The following is a 12,002-nucleotide window of genomic DNA, read 5'->3' as shown; positions in this document are numbered from 1 at the left end:
TGCAGAGAGGTTAAAATTTTCTGCTAAATTTACCAGAGCTCCACATCCTCCCATCAGCGCTCCCCGCGCAGAGTTCGTTGTCTGCACCACCATCTCCAGCATCCCCCATGCAGCCCTGTATGACCACCATCCCACGCAGCGGATCCCTTCCACAAAACATAACCGCTAGTTCGGACAGGTAGCAGGACAAAAGACTATGCTACAGACTCTATTGCTACAAACAGCAGTATCTTAATAACTCAAAGTTATAAAACTGAGCATGATTTAGAAGATATGGATGTCGGCATCACAGTCAGTGGATTTTTTGGAAAGTCAAAAGACTAACATAAATGTGATTCGCACGATTAAGTATGAATAGCCTGACAAATGGAGTTTTAAAGCTCATAAATGCTTGATTACTGCTCTAATCCTTCAGTGCTGACTGCATGGATAACAAATGAAGTGGGACAACCTTACACCTGAAAGGTTACTGTGAACCGAGTGCCTGTGCACGTGCATCCACACATTTAATACAAGTATCTCATGCATCAGTGACCATTACTGCTCGAAGCAGAAGACTGGACAAGGGTGTTTTCCAGCAGGTATTCCTTCAGTAAAAATAACATTAATTGTCCTTTACATCCTCACAACATCATACCTCTGAAATGCTCAGCAAACAGTAAGGAACATTACCTTGCTTAGGTAAGATGTTAAGTCCCATCCTATTGCAAACCACCCTGCTACTGTGAAGTGTTTCCGAAGTTAATATTAACTTATTCATAAAAAAAATAAAGTTTCTGGTGATGACTTTCTTTTCAATAGAATATCTGCTTTCTAAAGGTCAATAAAATATCATGCTTAAATGTATTTTCATTTCATAATCTGCAGTAAATGTGATATGGACAATATCCATCTCTGCCAGGAAACAGCCTTTATAATTTAGTGGGAAAAATTGTTTCTCATACATTAATAACCAGCTCTTTGGTAAGAGGACGGTTGTTATATCTCTCACAAATTAAAATGATGTGTAAATAAACACCCATCTCATACAAAGAACTTAAATTGGGATTCATATACAATAAAGAAAGATTTCCCTTGTGATAAACAATTTGAGCACAAAGTGTTCCTTTAAGTCCTGACACAAATCTGTTCCTGCCAAGCTAGTATCTCATCGCGTCACCCTTTCGCCTTCGCCGTGACGGCAGAGGCAGCCTCGCTGCCTCTCTGCCTGCTTTCCTCACACTGCCCTCTTCCCAGAATTACCATCCCTGCTCTGCTGGGCCAAAGATTTGTCCTTCCATCAGATCAATATTTGGTGAAAAAATAAGGAAGATCCTTTTAGTTAAAAGGAACCCGACCCTCTAGCGAACCCATCATTTAGGGACTCCCATGTGGACTGAGCAGACTCATTATTGCACTGCTGGTATCCTTGCCCGTCCTTTCCCCACTGACTTTACCCCCTCTTGCTATTCCTGTCATTTTCATTTATTTTCAATGCTTTGAAAATGTTTTGACACTTACCTTAAGATTGCAAGAGCTTCAACTGGGCTGAATGTAAGTGCTGTTGTGTCTGATAAAACTTTTTTTTTTTTTAAATCAGACAAAAAAAAAAATAAAAGCATTTCTGCCTATAGTGCTTTCTCAATGACAAATATTCATAGCTTCTGTTTTGTCCATGTAAATCTGGTATTTCAAACAAGATACACAATGTTGTATTTATTCAGCTCGATGCTCTCATTAGTAGCGCAAGATAAATACTCGCTTTGATAAAAAACAATTTTTGCAGCAAAAGGAAGCTTCACTTGATAGGAGGAAGGCCTACCTCTAGTTTATATACACATTAACAGAAATGTACATACAGTCAAGGGAAAGAGACACTGTGAGTCAAAGTTATACACTAAAAGGACCAACATATGTTATACTTCCTCAGCCTCCACATTATGGAAAAGAAAGGTACCAAACCAGAACCAGGGGAATTGCCATCCAGGATTTATTTGAGCTTTCCCTACTGGAAACGGGCACAAGAGGTCACACGCAGTAGCACATGCCAGTTCAGTCAGTAAAAACGTGCAGAATCGAGCTCTGTACATCTCCCCAACCCACCCAGCGTGGCACAGACACCCAAGCGCTCTCTGGGAGCAGTGCTGCCACGCTGCACGGTGCTACAGAAAATAACACCTCGATAGAGACCCCAAGTTTATGTATTTGCATGGTGCTGCACCGTGCCATGCAGGTACATCAACACCAGCAGACAGTGAAACAGCCCATGGCAATGAAAACGATGCTTGCGTACTCAGAGAATTTGACTCCAAAATGTTTGGGGAGTTATCTATGACTTCTTTATACATTAGAGTAAGTTTCAGCAGTTGTTTTCACATATTTACTAAAAGTACCACTACCATTTACTGGCAATTTTAGAAATTACTCCTCAGAAGCATCACAAGCTGTCTTGGTTTGTCAATCCTTTATAATTATTAAAACGTGCTAACGTCCTGAATTTACAGGGTCAGTAGCAATTCTAGTAATGCGAGACTGAGACATTGTGGAGATGAAAGACACCACATTCCTATTTAAACATTTCAAGTTGTCTGAATAACTTCCAGTAACACTTATATTTATCACCCAGAGCAACAAAACATCTCAACTGCAATCTACTCTAATCTCAGTATTTAAAACAGCATCTTTTAAATAAACGCCGGTATTTACATAAATCATAGCAAATCTCCTTATATTGATTCTATTCCCAACTACGCCTTCATCACTGATGTGAGCAACCAAGTCTATGCTATAGCTAAGAGCCTTTCAGATTTAAGTTAAGCACCTCTTTACCTCATAAATAACTTCAATTTTTCTTATCAGTAAACACTTGCTTAAAGCATTTATAAAACGGGATCCAACTCAAGCGGTGGGCTACAGTTTTTTAATTGCTTCGTTCTTATTTCTGATTTAACCACGAACAGAAGGATGACCAGGTGTGGGTCTTTTGTAGCTGCTACACGAGGAGGAAAGTGAAGCTGTGACTGAATACAGTGAGTTAATAATACACTAGATTCCGAACAAGATACACACTACTGAAAAGATGAGTAACTAATGCGCATCCACACGCTCGATCTCTAGAATGAGCCCCGTGAGAGTTTGCAACACATATCACTGAAGACGCTGCTGTGAGAAAACACTGGTTATTCCTCTGCGATAACAACCTCCGTTTTGTGTACCTCTGCTCAGAGTATTTGCGGTATTTGTTTTTTAAAATACTATCTTCAGGTTTTTTCCCATGCAATGTTTACAGCAGACCACACTAATAAATGCAATCCATTACAGATGGCATGAAAAGTTAAAAAAAGGGTGCGTGTGTGTGTGTGTATAAACTGGAATAAACCACACCGAAGAGACACTCCGACTAGGTCCACTACAGCAGGGAAGCCCGAGACGCTGGCAGCTCATCCACCGTTCTCGCTCTGCCCTTTAAATCCAAGCCCACAGAGAAAACTTCTCTGCGGAGCGCTGTTTCTCCAGACCTCCAAGGCCACGCTTCCCTCCCCCGCCCCCCCCCATCACCCACACCACGCGGGGACACAAAACTTTTCGCCCCCCGCCCGCCCCCGTCCCAGCCGCGGCTCGGCGGCCACGGCCACGGCCAGGGCTGCCGCCCGCTGCCCACGCCAGCGGGACGCGCCGGCCGCCGCCGCTCCCGCAGGGGGCTCCGGCACCGACCGGGGCCGTGGGGGCTGTCCACAAACCCCCCGCGGCCCCCAGGCGAGAGCCGGGCGGGCGGGAGGCGAACCCGACGGCAGCCGGACCCCGGCCCGCCGCCGCCGCTGGGGCTGGGGGCGAGGAAGCCGCCCCGCGGCCGCCCCACGCGGGACGCGGCCGGGGGAGAGGCGCGGAGCCGCTGCCCGGTACTCACCGACTCGCTCGGAAACTTCCCCCAGGTTTCGGCGGGGCGGCGGCGGGCGCGGCCCCCCCCGGCGGGCGCCGGCACCATGGGAGCGCCTCAGCGAGCGGCCGCCGCGGCGGCGGCACCGCCGGGCATCGCGCTCCCTCCGCCCGGGGCCGGCCCCAACTTCTGAGGCGGCAGCGACCGACGGCGGCGAGGGAGGGCGGCCGGGCGCGGGGCTGAGCCCGCACCCCTCCCGCGGGGCGGGGCGGGACGGGGCGGGCGGGGAGGTCAGGCCGGGGCGGGGGGCGGCGGGGAGCGGAGCCCGCCGCCCCTCCCCGCACACCCACCCCCCCTCCGCTCCCCCCGCCGGCGGCCGCGGCAGCAGCGGCAGCACTCGCGTCGCTCGCCGCCGCCCCGCAGCCCCCTCCGCGCCTGCCTTGCCCTGCCTGCCGGGGCGCAGGGCGCTCAGCGGCCGCCGCCGCCTCTTCCTCCTCCTCCTCCTCCTCCCCCTCCTCCCATGGCCGCCGCGCCCCGCTCGGCAGCTGGCTGTCCGCCCGCCGCGGGGAGGAGGGGGTCAGGGAGCGGGGCCGGCGGCGCGCCGGGGGAACATGTCTGGCGGGGCGGGGCGGGGGCGGCTCGGCGCGTCCCCGGGAGCGCGGCCCGCTGCCCGGCCGCCCCGCAGCCCCGGCCGGTGCCTGACACTTTCACCGCGCCGCGGGGCTCCGTCTAGGGGAAGGCGGCGGCTACTGCAGCGCCTCTCGCTGCCCCCGCGGGGGAGAAGCGGCCTCCCGGGACGCCCGCTCCGCGCTGCGGGCGCGGGGGCTGCGCGGACGGGCCACCCCGCTCCCCCGGAGCGGCCGCCGGAGGGGGGCGAGAGCCCGGGCTGCCGGCCCCGCCGTGTGCCGGTGAGGGCAGGGCTGGCGCCCGGGTTTGTTTTCAGGGAGGCGGTGAATTCTCCGATTTTGGGGAGGAGGGGGTGGCGGCGGGCCGCGCCTGCGGCGGCCAGGTAGCGGCGAAGTGGTTTTGATGGGCTGAAAGTGCAAGGAGGGGCGCGTTCCTCGCCCGGCGCCCGGCAGAGCACGGGCAGGGCGAAGCGGTGCGGGCGCAGGCAGGAGCTACAGGAAAGGGGAGAACGACTGCTGGGACTTTTCTTGCAATAACATAGATTTCTCTTTTGAGAGGCATCGTAGGAAAGAAAACAGTCAAAATGAGGATAGTGCCATCAGTTTATTTTATTGAGGCATCATTTACGTTGGCAAAGCACCAGAGAGAGACCCACATGCGCAAAGGTGACTTCAGCAGTGACATACGGATCCTTAAGGCCCTTGTCCCCTCCCCCCCCCCCCCCCCCATGCTGGCTCAGCATCTGGCTTCCTCATACAAGGGAGGTGAGACAAGAGCCACACACGCCAGTGTTGCAGGAGTTTCGCGATCGCTAGGTAAGCCAGAATGCAGAGACCCCTCTGAAATGAACCCAGAACAGAAGAGAATTGTAGCTCACCCGGGTGCCCTGCTGCGGTTTGATGAACACGAATGCTGGTGCCACCACATGGAAGTTGTTGGGTTACAGTGGCCAGGGACGGTGCAGTTCCTGGCACCTTTTGCTGCTCAGGTTGGCACTGCCCTTCCCTTGTTCTTGCACCAGGAGCTGTGCGACTGGGTGCTGCTTGGCTTCGGGGAGCTGGCATGCCTCAAAGACTGACCTGCAAACAGCTGGGCTGGCTCTCCAGGCTGGCTCTCTGCCCACTCCTGTGAGTGCCAGACCAAAGGCGGGGGGTAAAAACATGTAGCTGGGGCAAGATGGGCCGTGACATGTGACCTCATCAATTTTTGATTGGCTTACGGGAATTGAAATCTGATGTTTCGATAACTATCTGCCAGAAGTGTCACTGAGGTTTTAAACTAAGTGCACAGATAGATCTTTCTTATTCCTACACAAGAATCATCTCTTGCCTTTTCCTCATTTAAAAAATCATGGAAACAGAACTCTATATTCTTTCAACAGTGTCAAGCAATACCATAGCCTTTCCATTAATATACATGCAAAGGACATTAAGTTTCAGTTCCTGCCACTGGTTAGGGGGATTCATATCCACATCTCCCGGGAGATGCGTGTGATGCCAAACTAGCGGTTGTTCCTCAAGCCTTTCATTCTTACCTGCTGCTACTAAATCTATGGCAAAGCATGATTAGTAACCCTTTGGGTCAGAAATTGCAACCACAGACCGATCTTAACTCTGTAGTTTTGTGGTTGGAGTACTGTGTTAGGAGAAGACGACTTGTATTCCAGCTCCAGAGATATTTATGGCATTTGTTTAATACAACATTCCCATAACATAATAAGATCTGAGATTATTACAAATTATTTTGTGTTGGCCAAGTAGCAGTGAGAGTTGGACATCTAAAATACAACATAGATAAACCAGGGAAAATACTTTACTGCTTCCTCATTATATGTACGAATAAGCATAGATAATAATAAATCATTGGTTTTATTATATATTTTGGATTTATACCTCCCTGCACTTTCTGTATACTAGGTAGTGTTTTCTGCTTCTTCACAAGGCAGGTGGTTTAGTTTCATGGGGATTCTGTGGTAAATGGAGTTAACTCCAGCTGGCGGCCGGTCACAAGTGGCGTTCCCCAGGGCTCAGTACTGGGGCCAGTTCTGTTTAATATCTTTATCAATGATCTGGACGAGGGGATTGAGAGCACCCTCAATATGTTTGCAGGCGACACTAAGTTGGGTGGGAGTGTCGATCTGCTGGAGGGTAGGAAGGCCCTGCAGAGGGATCTGGACAGGCTGGATTGATGGGCCAAGGCCAACTGTGTGAGGTTCAACAAGGCCAAGTGCCGGGTCCTGCACTTGGGTCACAACAACCCCATGCAACGCTACAGGCTGGGGGAGGAGTGACTGGAGAGCTGCCTGGCAGAAAAGGACCTGGAGATGTTGGTCAACAGCTGGCTAAACATGAGCCAGCAGTGTGCCCAGGTGGCCAAGAAGGCCAATAGCATCCTGGCTTGTCTCAGGAATAGTGTAGCCAGCAGGACCGGGGAAGTGATCGTCCCCCTGTGCTCAGCGCTGGTGAGGCCGCACCTCAAGTACTGTGTTCAGTTTTGATCCCCTCTACTACAAGAAGGACACTGAGGTGCTGGAGTGTGTCCAGAGAAAAGCGACAAAGCTGGTGAAGGGTCTAGAGCAAAAGACATGTGGATGTGGTGCTTAGGGACGTGGTTTGGTGGTGGACTTGGCAGTGCTGGGTTAACAGCTGGGCTTGATGATCTTAAAGGTCTTTTCCAACCTAAATGATTCTATGATTCTATGATTAATGTCAAACACAGTTCACTGCCAACGAGACACAATTTAGGCAAAAGCAGCCAAAGTAATTTTCAATCAGAAAGCTTGTGGGGGTGCGGATGGGGCTGGGAAGACAGGAGACTGGTAAGAGTGCAGGTAGGTGCTGGTTTGGGGTGCTGGCTTGGGATAGCAGGGGGTCTTTGGAGGGGTGAAGGTCATCAGTACACAGGTAGGAGGCAGATGAAAGTTTGTGAAATGAGTTCTCTGAAGTTGGAAAACAAGAGAATTTGATTTTTTTTTTTTAATAATTAGGACTTTTCCCGTAAATTAGATTTCAAGTCTCCACACTGTCTACAGCTAGTCCTGGAGCTCCAAAAGCACTAGGGTGTGTGTTATGTGTCTGTAGGATAAATATTTTTAATTTTCTTCATTGCTGCAATACAAGTAATACAAGGCTTTCTTGGATTGCCTTCCTGCACTTAGAGATTCCTAAATTCCATTATGTTAGACGCCTAACTGGTTCACGTTTCAAAGTATTTTACATTTTATTGCTCAGAGCATGCACTTGCTTTCTACTCACATTTCATGACCATTTTCCTGCAACTTTTGCTACATGTTTCCCTTCGCCACCCCAAGTTCTCTTTGTCTTGTCAGATTTAGGTGGAAAGGAGATCACAGGAGCTAGAGCAGAGACTGTGTTTGATTATTTGGGTACTCAAATTCACTTTAAGCTAAAACACTAGTGTTACCATGAAAAAGACGACAGACAAGAATTTGACCAAGGTCACAGTGTATAAAGCAGGAGATTTAAATTTCTTGGGCTAGTTGAAGAATGAAAACAAAACCACAGAGTAACTTTGTTTTTTGTTTTCGTAAGTCTGCTAGTTCCAGAAACAGTAGCATCCTTTAATTTATGATTCAGCTTAAAGTCTATAATTGACAGGTCTTAAGTGTGTGTGACGGCAAGGGATTCAAGACAGGCAGGCTGACAGAATACATGTTGTTGCCTTCTGTACATAACTGATATGCTTTCTATTGAGGATGACATTAACCTTTTTCTGAAGAGCTTGTTTTTTTACATCAACTAACCATTTTGAGAAAAACATAACATCAGTAGAGGAAAATCTTGTCTTAATATTATTTTGTTGGAGTATCATTCAAATGCTCTAGAGAGGAGTGTCTTTCAAAGCAGTTTATTGTTATGTACATGGAAGTTCATAAGATGATGTGAGATAGCACTTTTTGACTCTCCCAAAGCACCATGTTCATTCATGTGCTTCCCAACCCTGTTCTGTATCATGCATCTAATCAGGAGTAAAAAGCAGACCCACTAGTTTGTAGTTCCCAGGTTTCCCTATTTCAGAGCCCTTTTTGCTGATGGGATGACACTGATAGTTCTCCCTTCGGAAATCTTAATTGAGCCATAACTACCTTGCAGTCAAAATGCAGATCTCTGAACCCTTTTGTTCTTGCTTGACAAGTCCTTCTTTCCTCCATGGCATTCTCCCATGGACTTTCCGTTTCATTCATAGAAAAAAGTTTGGCTGTCCATCCACATGACCTAATGTCCTTTGGCCCTCGACCACTGCCTGGGTGAAATTGCTGCACAAGGTTATTTCAAACTCATTTAATCCTGCATGCTTGTACTTCGATGATTCTCAGTGCTCATAACAGTACTGAAAGACAGTGAGGGCAAAAATCAGCTGACAGAGAAATGACCTTAAGAGTCTTCCAGTTCGGGGAGTGTCCAGCCTTTCTGATTAATGGAGCTGCAGAACAATGTCTTACCTTGGACGGAAGCCACGTGATGCACACCATATGCCTTGGAGAGGCCAAGAAGCAGGAGTCCTATGAACAACAAAGTTCTTACAGGACTCCAGAGCTCCAACATGGGATGAGGGGAAAGCTGAATATAAAGGTGGGTTCCAGGAAAATAGATGACTTCACTCTAAACAGGACCTGTTGACTACTTCTTTTCATGGGTGGAGACTCAAAGTTAGCAGTAGCTCCCATACCAGAACAGACCACCTGCTCATCATGTACATGCTTGATGTGTCATCATTTTGACATGGTAACCACATTTGAATTACTGAGGAGCCAAATGCAGCTGAAACCTACAGGTTACCTACTCCTGACGTAGTTCATTCATATGTCCCAGAGAAGGATTAACTGTCCCTACCTAATTCTTGGTATTTTCTTGACTAACTTTTCTAACAAGTCTCAGTGATAAAGACCTCCCTACCTACCAAAGTCACCTGTATCAGAAATTCACAAGTTTATTATTAGAATGTATTCCTTAATTTTTAATTCCTTAACCCTTCTTCTTGCTACAATTTAAATTTCTGAATTCTTCTGTCCATGGTGGAAATGGTGGTCATATTATTATCTTCTGTGTTTGAAAAGAATTGCCATCTACACCTCAATCTTTTCACTTTCTTAGGCCAAATAATCTCTATTTTTAAAATCTTTGCTGATAGATCACATTCTCTTTACTTCTAGTCACTTGCACTGGTTTCAGCTTTCTCCAGTTGGCCCACGTCTTTTCTGAAGTGTAGTGCCCCAAAGGGACCAAGTCCTCTACCCAAGGTTCTAGTAGTACGAAGAAAAGGAAGGCTTGAGGGCTCTACTGCTATTTATAGATCACAGCATATTCCTTGTGTCTTGCATTTGCAATAGATTGTTAGTTTTGATACACCTTCAACTTGTGACCTATTACCTCCAGGTACTTCTCTGAAAAATTAATTCTTAAAAAGTCATTCCCTGGCCTGTATTTTTTTTTTATTATTATTTTATTATTCCCACCTAAATGCAGTATATCATCCCTGTTGCATTTAATCTATTTTTCATTCCACTACTGGAATTTCTCAAGATAATTCTGAATTCGAATTATGTCTTCCAACACATTTATGTTTGCATTTCTTTCCAACTTTGTCTTTTCTGCAAGTTTAATAAGACTGTTATCCAGATTGTTAATAAAAATGTTGAATAAAGTTCCCTGTAAACCCCTAATTTTGTGATATGACAGTAATAAAGTTAAGTAAATGCGTTTAAAAAGATAGGCATTAGCAAATTAGTTTTTATGCTATTGCTTTTTCTGCTACCTTTCAAGTGTTTGCAAATAGTTTGATTGATTCTAGATATTTCTTTTTTTCTGTGAGTTGAAATTAAATTGGTTATTTCCAATGTCTTACTCTGCTCTCTCCCCTCTTCTTTTAAAAGGCAGCTGTTATTTTTCTCCTTTACCAGTCTTATGTCTCTTAGCCATCTTTCATGAATTCTCAAGTAATAGCTAATCTGACTAATTCATCTCATTCTTAAAATATCCCAGGCCATAGTCTATCTGGTCTGGCTGACTTGAGAACATTTCGTAACGCTCTCCTGTCCTATTTCTTCCCTGTTTTAGATTGAGTTCTTAACCCTTTGTCATGAATGTTAATTATGCTAGTCATGTGCCTGCAGCTGACATGTAAAAAAGGTTTTAAATACTCTGACCTTCTTGGGATCATCAGTTATGTCATCACCTTCCCCCCCTACTCCCGCAAATAGACAGGAAAAACAACCAACGTTTTCCTTGCTCTTCCTTATTATTAATGCACATTAATTTTGAAGTGTTTTCTAGCTGTGTGTTGGTTTTGTACCCTGGTTTTCTGATTGGGTTTTATACATATATATTGTTAATTTATATGTTTTAGAATTTGATCTGATTTCCACTTTCCAGGTGGAACTTTGTGAACTTGAGATCAATTTAAAGCTTCTGGCTTACCTGAACTCATCTCTCAGTACTTTTCCCTTCTGATATGGATAGCTTATATTTTCTGCCAGAGCAACTTAATTACATTTTCCTTTGAATTTGTTGTTGACTTAAGTTGGTGGAAGTTTGCCTGCTTCAAGTCCATGATTGTCTCCTTTTCCGCTATTTTCTTTCTTAGGATTGCAAACTCTATAATTTCATATTCACTGTCTGCAAGTTGCCTTTCATCGTCCTATTCTCGAACAACTACACTTCACTGGTTAGAACCACATCCCGAAGAGCCCCTCCTCTGTCTGTTTTTTCTACTGCACCAGAAATGGTGACCTATGCTTTTCAATTTAGAGCTTGCTAATTGATCTTTGTCCTGATGTTTTCCTTTCCTGACCGTTCTTTGGACAGTTAAACTCTCTCGTGACTCTCTGGTCTGGTGTGTTGACTGATTTGTCATGTTATTCATAAAAAAAGGCTTCCACAGCAGATATTCTCTGTTCAGGTCACTTGATCTAACAACAGTCGTGTCCTCCTCTTCTTTCACTGTCACCCAGAGGCTTTCAAGTCCAATGTCCTCCCCTGTCTGGAGTTCAGGATCATTGTAGAGCTATATCCTTTAGTAGTAGATAGTCCTATTATGTGAGTTATCATACTCATAAGTCTATGGCTTGCCAACAAGGTCATTTTTCTGGTCATATTATATGTTTCCTTACTCCTCTTGTTGATTTCTTGCATTCCCTCATACTTTTAACTTGGCTTGTCGCAATCCTCTCCAATGTGCACATTTGTCTTTTTTTAATTAAATTTGTTCAGATATGCTTTATGCACTTGAATTGGCCACAGACATACAGAGGGACACATAGTATATAAAATTAAATCTAAGCATGTCACTTTTTTCCTGTTCTTTCTCTTTGAAGATTTTTTTTTAAAGGATTTTTATAATATTGACCAAGTGAGCAGAAATAACAGAAAGAGCAAACAGCTGAACAGGGAAAAGAAGTCTTTTATCAAACTTCTGTGGCAGTCCCATGTTTCTTTTCTCTGTGGTGGTGGAGTTGAATTGTGCTTTTATTTGTCACTGTTGACTTGAGCCCAGTGCACTT

At 46.0% G+C, this 12,002-nt stretch overlaps 1 protein-coding gene across 2 annotated transcripts in view; it reads right to left on the bottom strand.

The window, feature by feature from the left end:
• The window catches only part of GHR (growth hormone receptor), a 133,373-nt gene extending 129,258 nt beyond the window's left edge, over positions 1 to 4,115 (bottom strand). The window contains exon 1 of one of the 2 annotated variants that reach the window (XM_087759828.1): positions 3,887 to 4,115. The gene's annotated coding sequence lies outside the window, so the exon portion shown is untranslated. The remainder of the gene's footprint in view (positions 1 to 3,886) is intronic. The other variant, XM_087759825.1, reaches the window with a different exon arrangement.
• Positions 4,116 to 12,002: the final 7,887 nt, after the last annotated feature.

The sequence above is a fragment of the Nipponia nippon genome, unplaced genomic scaffold (genome assembly GCF_047370975.1).
Source record: "Nipponia nippon isolate SJK-2023a ecotype South Korea unplaced genomic scaffold, ASM4737097v1 scaffold_20, whole genome shotgun sequence".
NCBI lineage: Eukaryota > Metazoa > Chordata > Aves > Pelecaniformes > Threskiornithidae > Nipponia > Nipponia nippon.
The sequence above is the reverse complement of the archived record's forward strand: the minus strand, read 5'-3'. Positions and strand labels throughout refer to the sequence as shown.